The sequence below is a fragment of the Polypterus senegalus genome, chromosome 8, assembly GCF_016835505.1.
Source record: "Polypterus senegalus isolate Bchr_013 chromosome 8, ASM1683550v1, whole genome shotgun sequence".
Classification (NCBI taxonomy): Eukaryota; Metazoa; Chordata; class Cladistia; order Polypteriformes; family Polypteridae; genus Polypterus; species Polypterus senegalus.
The window spans coordinates 24,031,996-24,038,275 of record NC_053161.1 but is presented as its reverse complement, the minus strand read 5'-3'; the positions used below and the strand labels follow the sequence as shown (position 1 = coordinate 24,038,275).

Here is a 6,280-nt window from a genome sequence, read left to right as displayed (position 1 = left end):
TTGTAAATCTTATTAATCATGGCATTATCTTACAAATACTAGCTAGACTTCATTATAAATACATTTATGCCTAAAAAATGGCACTATGTAGCAAATCATATTGTGAAATAATAAACTGTTTTAAAAAGCTATGTTTCTCGTTTTCCTATGTTCATTGTTTGAATATTTTTTACAATATCCTTTTTTGTTTAAATTACTTTACAGGTTACTTCTAAACAACAATCTGATAATTAATCTGTTAGTCTATAAATAGCAATCTATTAAGCAACATACCTGAATTCTTTGCAATGGATTTGCACCTGGAATTGTCCGGGGTTGTTTCCATCTTTGCTAGTGCTGTTGGAATAAACTGCTCACATCCCAGAAATTGGATAAAACAGGTCTGAGAATGCATGTATGTAATGCTTAAAATCTGTCAACAAATCAGGGAAAAGTCTTCAGGTATTTCAGGTTACACTTATCTTATTTTCTACCTATAGACATATCTGACACACTGAGATTTAAATGTCTCAACTGCACTTCAAGTTGTATGAAAACATTGCCAACATCTGACCCAACCTCTCAACCTAAGATTCAAAAATACCCCACCCTTGAATTTTTGCATGTTTCTTTTCAAAAATGTTGTGGCCAGGCTTGTCACTTTTGACAAAATGCAAGGATATCATTTCACCTGAAATGGCTCCACTGCACTGGCTACCTTTCTAATATGAAATTATCTTCAAAACTCTGCTACTATCTTTTAGAGCAGTAACTTCAGTACCCAGGTAATCCTCACTGCATATTCCTTACAAGCCTGTTAGACATCTCGTGATTCTGACCTTCTCTCTATCCCAGAGCCTCCCTGAGCAGCTCATTTTCATGCTATATGGAGGACTGTCTATTCAGGAAACGTATCCTCATGAAAGTCAGCTCCCAACTAACAATCTGGCTCTTGCAGTTTTTGCAGCAACTTGGTTAAAGCATTTTGGACAAACGTGCACTGAGAGACACATGTTGTGGCAATTGTGCATAGTAACAAGTGTTTTTATATTATAGGTTTACTAGGGGGCTTTTCCCCTGCTCGCTTCGCTCGCCAAACCCCAGCCTGCACCACACGCCAGCCACTTTGAAACTCTGCCACTTGTGTTGTGGATTTCACTTTCACCAAACAACAAATCTTTTAATTCTCGCAGATTCCCGTCTTCATTGGGAAGAAACACTACTTTTCCCTGATGGCAACAGGAATTAGATGATCTATAGGTCTCCGACATAAAGTTTAAATCCGAACAATATACTCAATCTCTTTTCGCTGTTGTGTTATTTCATCGCACAATAATTTCCATTTCTTTGCGCTAATGTGATCCTTACTCAGTCTCATTTTTTTGAGACTTCGAATTTTAGTACTTTCATTATCTCTAACCTGCTCTGCATGTGTATCACGCCAACGTTTTTAAACCTCTTTACGACGTTCTACTTTGTCATCTACTTTGTGTCTTTTATTTCCGACCCCAGGTGCGGTTAAATCTCTTGGTACAAAGTCTCGTCTTGCGGGACATGAAAGTATCTCTCTGAAAAAGTCACGTCTCATCCCAGGCTAAAAAGCATTGTCTCGTCCCAGGTTTTTTTTATATAATACAGAGAGATATGGTCATTATTGTTACTTGTACAGTGTGCCAATCAACATGCAACCAATCTTCTTATTCAAGGTGTCAACTCACCTTTTCTGACTGGTATTATCAATTCATGTTAACCAGAATACATGCAAAAATGCCTTTCCAGCAGTACAGCAAGTTGGTAGCTGCATCTCTATCGGACAGTCACTACGGATCAAAGTGAAGAGATTTAGTTTACTGGACACTCACAAAGACATGAAAACTTTTGCCTGCCTGTTAAAATGTTGTTAACTTTAAGTGTGCCTCATGATGAAGTGCCCACTGCTTTTGAAGAGCTTGTGACTACTTTCCCAGCACAACTAGAGGTGCTAATTAGTAGAATAGCTATGTGAAGCACCCTAGGATGGGACTCACTCTGTAAGACTCTAACCAGATAAGCTTGGATTGGTTAAAGAAATATTTCTTCATCTGTTTTTAACCTGCTTAATAGAGTTTAGGGTCACATCAGCTTATCTCGGCAGCAACAGGACAAGTCAGCAACCAGCCCTGAATGGAGAACTATTTGATCTGCTCTCACAGACACAGGACCAGTTTAGTTTTGTCACTCAAACTAATACACACATCTCTGGGATGTTTGAGGAAAACTACAATACCCATAGATAAGTCAAGCATGTACCCCTTTTGTGCAGGCTTCACACAGACCAGAGCCGGTACTGTAGACCTGTTACTCACTGGGCAGTCATGCTGCTTCTGAGGGAATACTGAGTTACTAAATTATATGATCAGAATTTTAGAATGACAGGTTAAACATTTCAACAGACTTAAGTGACATAAACTCTGCAGTTGAAACTTACATGAATTTGTTACAGTATATACACGTTATAGATTATCTGGCTGTAGTTTATATGTTCTCTATGTGTGTGAGTGCTTCTTTATTTCACATTCCCCAAGACATTTTTGTCACGTTGACTTCTGACAATAAATTGGCCATAGATCAGTGTAAGCACTGGTGTGTGTTGGGGCACTGCAATGTATTGTATATTTTACAGTATATATACTGTACACATACATACATTTTGGACTTTTAACTATCTTGTAATATATGCATGTAGTTGGTGAAGGGTTGCATCCTTATATATTTAGAAAAAGAAAGACATAAATGTATGTTATTTCTCTGTTTACATTTAGAATGACATTTTCTGCTAATGCTGCATTTATATTTTTCATACTGTATTTGTAATTACCGTATGGTGTGCTAATCCTATAGATCAAATGTTATAGTCAGAGTAAACTGAAATGACGTGAACATTCATAAAAGTTTTTAAACACATCAAAGATACGGATCCATGACGTTAGACTTGCAAAAGCAAGTTCAGAAAATAAATGAATGAGTAAACCTCCTACATGTTTTTTTTGCCAGATTGTGAAGGTTTGAAGATGTTAGCTCACAGGGTACATTGGGTCGATGGCACGATTACTCCAAGGGAAGATCCAGTGGACAAAATCTGATTGGTTCAACAAGGGCACAGCCTCCTTGCTTCATGTGAGGCTCCAGTTCTATTTATAATGTCAGAAACCAGGCAGGCAGTGTGCTGTTGTGGTTAAGGCCTTGAACTTCAAACTCTGCATTTGTGGGTTCAAATCCTGCTACTGGCCCTTAGTGACCATGAGCATGTTACTTCACTTGCCTTTGCTTAGAAAAGTAAAAGAAATTGAACAAATTGAATCTCAAATGTTGTAAGTTGCCCTGGATGAAGATGTCAAATAATGTAAAGTAATGAGAATGCAAATCTAGACCTTTTTTCAGTAAAAACTATTTTATTGGTCTTAAATTTTAAAACAATGATATAATATTTGATGAAATATGTTGTAAGTCACTGTGGATGAAGGTGTCAGCCAAATAATAAGTAATATGAATGAAAATGTACAACCTTTTTAGTTAACATTACTTTATTGGTCCATCCATCCATCCATTATGGTTTCATATATTAAAACAATTATATGATAATTGATGAGTACATATTTACAAATATTCATGAGAATGCTACAATATTTTTGTGAAAATAGACACAAATACCTTGCTTCATGTTTTGAGTTTATGCAGCCGAAGTTACTGCCTGCATTTTTACAGTGCAAAAATGAAATCTAAGCAATTGATAAGCTTTTATATCAAGCCATTAAATCTTGCGTCCTTTATTGTAAGATTGATTGGTTTATAAAGAAATTTATATTTTAAATTATTTAGCTTATTTTAAGAAATCTTGTCAAGTAAACTTTGCTTACCCAAGTGGCAGATACTTTTAGCTACATAAAAGCAAAACAACTCTCATTTCAAGTTTTTCTTGGTCCATTTTTTGCATATGCTTTTTTTTTGTAGTGTAACTACTACCCATTCCTGAAATGTAATGCAGTCACAGAATCAATGATCAAGGTGTAATGGATGGAAACTTCATGCACACAATTTGTGTAGGCACTGATCAAGAGATATTTCTGTTAGGTGTAGAAGGAAGTGCACCATTGCCATACACCATTTTTTACCAACCCTGCTCCTTGGATTTTGATTATTATACAATAGAAATTGTCACATGGCAGGATCTACCCTGGACTGAAGCCAGTACCCATCACTCAATGCGTTCTTCCTTTATAGGTTTACTAGCTGTGTGTGGTCTTCGGCATAAATAACAACCCAAAGACTCCCTAGCAGTTTTACTATATTTTGAACTTGGACAGGCGTCCACTGACTCCTAACTCTTAACCCAATGCAGAGGACATGGACTCACATGTGCTTGCTGACCCACTGGCTTTCATAAGAAGACACTGGCAATATCATATCTTGCCATATTGCTGGCGTACAAGTCATGTACTCTTTATTTCAAGACAATACCTCCAGATAGAAAATGTTTTTAGTGAAAAACTCAAGCCTTGTCCTCCATTACTGAGGTGTTTCACTTGCATGTTGTTGAGCCGCGGTGTTTTCTTCCTTTCGATGTTGTATCTCTTCATCTGTGTCATTAACATAATGTCATTGTTGCACAGCGGCGTTTCCTGCACATGGGTCTTTCGAAGTGACAAGTGAGAGGCATGCAAGCACCGAACAAATTTAAAACTGTATGCATGCGCCATTTAGTGGCTGTGGTTGAGGGGGAGCAGAGCAGACACACACATGCATGGGTCTTTCGTTTATATGTGTCTACTAGGGTATCTGACACTATGATTAGTGAGTATAATTAACTTACCTTGAAATTTCTGCCTTCCTTAGCTGCAAAAATCTCAGACTTCACCTAAACAAACAGCACCAAATGATCAACCAAATGTGGCAATGCACTCTATTATTGCAGTTCTGCCAATTCAGTTCTACTTGTAATGCCTTTTATGATGCACCATGTGTGAAACCTTTACATTTAGCAAAACAGACAGGCTTATTGTTTGCAAAGTTCAGTTCAATCTGATATTGTGAATTCTTAAAAAGGTTTGAATTAGTTGCTTAGAAAGAAATCGGACACACACACAAAAACATAAAATAAAATAAAATTACCAGTAGGATGCATTGGCTGCCCAGAAATCAATTGCTAAAGTACCAACTTCTAGTAACCTCTTTTAATGTGTGATTGAAATCAAAGGCAGAAAGCCATTTGTATTTCCGCCCTTTCCTCCCCCGCCAGGCTCACATGCCATGACCTTGATAAGTTAGTTGTCGTTCTGGTGACTCAGCCTTTATGGCTTTACAACACTGCTGAAGCAAAAGAATAAAGCAAATGAAAAAAAAAAACAAAACTACATTTCCTGGACAAAGAATTACTTAATAGCTTTAACAAATGTACTGTAAGTCAGCCATGTAATGTGAAATGCCAGAAGTTTACATTTTAAACTTGCTTCCTTCATCATTCTTATTAACCAAATGCAAATATCTACTCTACTTGTCATTTAGAACAATTCATTAGGACATTAGTCTTCTCTGTGTAAATAAATAAAACAACTATAGAAAACAGGGTGGCACGGTGTTGCAGTGGGTAGTGCTGTAAGGAGACCTGGGTTCTCTTCCCGGGTCCTCCCTGAGTGGAGTTTGCATGTTCTCCCCGTGTCTGCGTGGGTTTCCTCCGGGTACTCCGGTTTCCACCCCCACAGTCCAAAGACATGCAGGTTAGGTACATTGACAATCCTAAATTGTGCTTGGTGTGTGTGTGCCCTGTGGTGGGCTGGCACCCTGCCAAGTATTTGTTCCTGCCTTGTGCCCTGTGTTGGCTGGGATTGGCTCCAGCAGACCCCTGTGACCCTGTAGTTAGGATATAGCAGGTTGGATAATGACTGACTGACTATAAAAAACATCCTGAGGGACATATTCTTGCAATCTCCCTCTCTTGCTCACCTTGGGAAAAAAAATGATGGCTGTGTCATTGCTATAATTATTAGCAGTTTCTTCCCTGGAAACAGCTGTCCTTCTATTTCTATTTCTTTTTCTATTTCTATTTTTGAAATCATTATGAGATTTAAGCAGACACCCTCATTCCTTTACTTTCCCAATTAGATGCTTGAATAACACAACTATATTTGTGACAAGATAAATGTAGCCCATCTGTCAGTCTTGACTGTGTTGATTATCACCCCTTGATGCCAGTTTGTGCTTTTTTTACTTTGCCTGTACATTTGGAATTCTTACGCAGTGTTTTCCTCCCTGTGATTTATCTCAA

General features: G+C 37.7%; 1 long non-coding RNA gene across 1 annotated transcript; it reads right to left on the bottom strand.

Moving 5' to 3' along the window:
* Window positions 1-279: 279 nt before the first annotated feature.
* On the bottom strand, window positions 280-5,180 carry LOC120533591. The gene is made up of 4 exons (XR_005634560.1): window positions 5,128-5,180; window positions 4,829-4,873; window positions 1,698-1,799; window positions 280-412 (listed from the first exon to the last, which is right to left on the bottom strand). It is a non-coding gene; the product is annotated as an uncharacterized LOC120533591 (long non-coding RNA).
* Between the last annotated feature and the right edge of the window lie 1,100 nt (window positions 5,181-6,280).